Source organism: Leuresthes tenuis, unplaced genomic scaffold, assembly GCF_036924035.1.
Source record: "Leuresthes tenuis unplaced genomic scaffold, fLeuTen1.0.hap1 SCAF_17, whole genome shotgun sequence".
Classification (NCBI taxonomy): Eukaryota; Metazoa; Chordata; class Actinopteri; order Atheriniformes; family Atherinopsidae; genus Leuresthes; species Leuresthes tenuis.
In genome coordinates this window covers 21,250,065-21,251,428 of record NW_027325371.1, presented here as the reverse complement: position 1 = coordinate 21,251,428, position 1,364 = coordinate 21,250,065, and the positions used below count along the sequence as shown (strand labels likewise).

The window sequence follows — 1,364 nt, the reverse complement described above, 5'->3', positions numbered from 1 at the left end:
TGACTCATCCAGGTTGGCACCTGTTGAACACACACATGCACGGGGTGACACACTCATGGAGACAGATGCCATACACTGGAGCGGTGGGGCAGCCACTTCCAGCGCCCGGGGAGCATGGGGGGTACGGAGCAGTGAGAGTAGGAATGGAAGTTATTGGAGGACCCACTCTAAGCACAGAGCCTGATAGGTTGTGGGTACAGTGGGACACGTTACACCGGCGGTTTTCGATTTGCTACCAAACATACAACTGGTTGCTTAGCAGTCGATAGAAAAAATGTCCTACTCGGTTGTAAAGGACGGGGCCGGAGCCCGTAGAAAGAGATATATATGCAGACCGTGTTCTGAAGACATGGCAGCAGTATGTCTGAGTTAGCAACGATCTGTTGGTAAACACACTCGTCCCTGGGTGGGCTCGAACCACCAACCTTTCGGTTAACAGCCGAACGCGCTGGCCGATTGCGCCACAGAGACTCGATGGACAGTGTAATAATTGTGTCTGAAAATCATTATCCTCCCGAGACCCGGCAATTAATTTTTGTCCTCTGTGCAGGACATGAGTCTGAAACCTCTAAGTCAGGCATAACTTATAAAATCTATCTGAGTCCTACTGTCCCTCTCAGAGGACATCCTGGGCTCTGTTTTGATGCCCCAGTTGTGGGGATGTGGCCAACACATCACATGCACTGTCTTTTGAAAATGGTGGGAATTTCAACGTCCACGTTTTACAGCAACAAGAGAGGTTAGTTGACAATGTTTTGCAGATATCATGTTTCTATTGTTAAAAATCTATTTTTTCTTTAATATCAAAGTCTTTACTTCAATTTAGTAACATTTTTATGAAGACACAGTATTTTTAACCCTTTCAAAACATAACTTCTATGTAATGTCCTTTGTAGTGGACATCAGGACTTACTAACCCCCATTTTTAATACATCAGGGAGCAGAGGGCTAAGTGAGGCAGAGAAGATTTTGCTAAGAGTTGTGGTGGGAGATTCAGATTTGATGAGATGGATGAGGCCCAGAGAGAGGAGGAAGATGAAAGTTCAGAGGAGGATACTGCAGCTGTTGAGGAGCCTGAGCCTGAGCCTGAGCCGAGAAACACCCATTGTGTTTTGAAGTTTATTACAGTGTGTAGCAATGGAAATGAAAGCAGTTTTAGTTCACACTCTTGTTCTAACACACACACAGGCACAGTGCACAATCAGTTAAAAACTTGATATGGCAAACTACTGACCATATTGATTTAAATATTCAATAATACATCTGCTGAAAGAGCATTGAACTTATACCTCTCCTTTCTTTATCACTTAAGTTTCAACCCTATTGTGGAAGACAGTAATTCTAATGACAACACTGGACACATC

The 1,364-nt window shown here is 44.2% G+C and overlaps 1 non-coding gene across 1 annotated transcript; it reads right to left on the bottom strand.

The window, feature by feature from the left end:
• Window positions 1-397: 397 nt before the first annotated feature.
• trnan-guu (transfer RNA asparagine (anticodon GUU)) lies at window positions 398-471 on the bottom strand. The gene has a single exon. It is a non-coding gene; the product is annotated as a tRNA-Asn (tRNA).
• Between the last annotated feature and the right edge of the window lie 893 nt (window positions 472-1,364).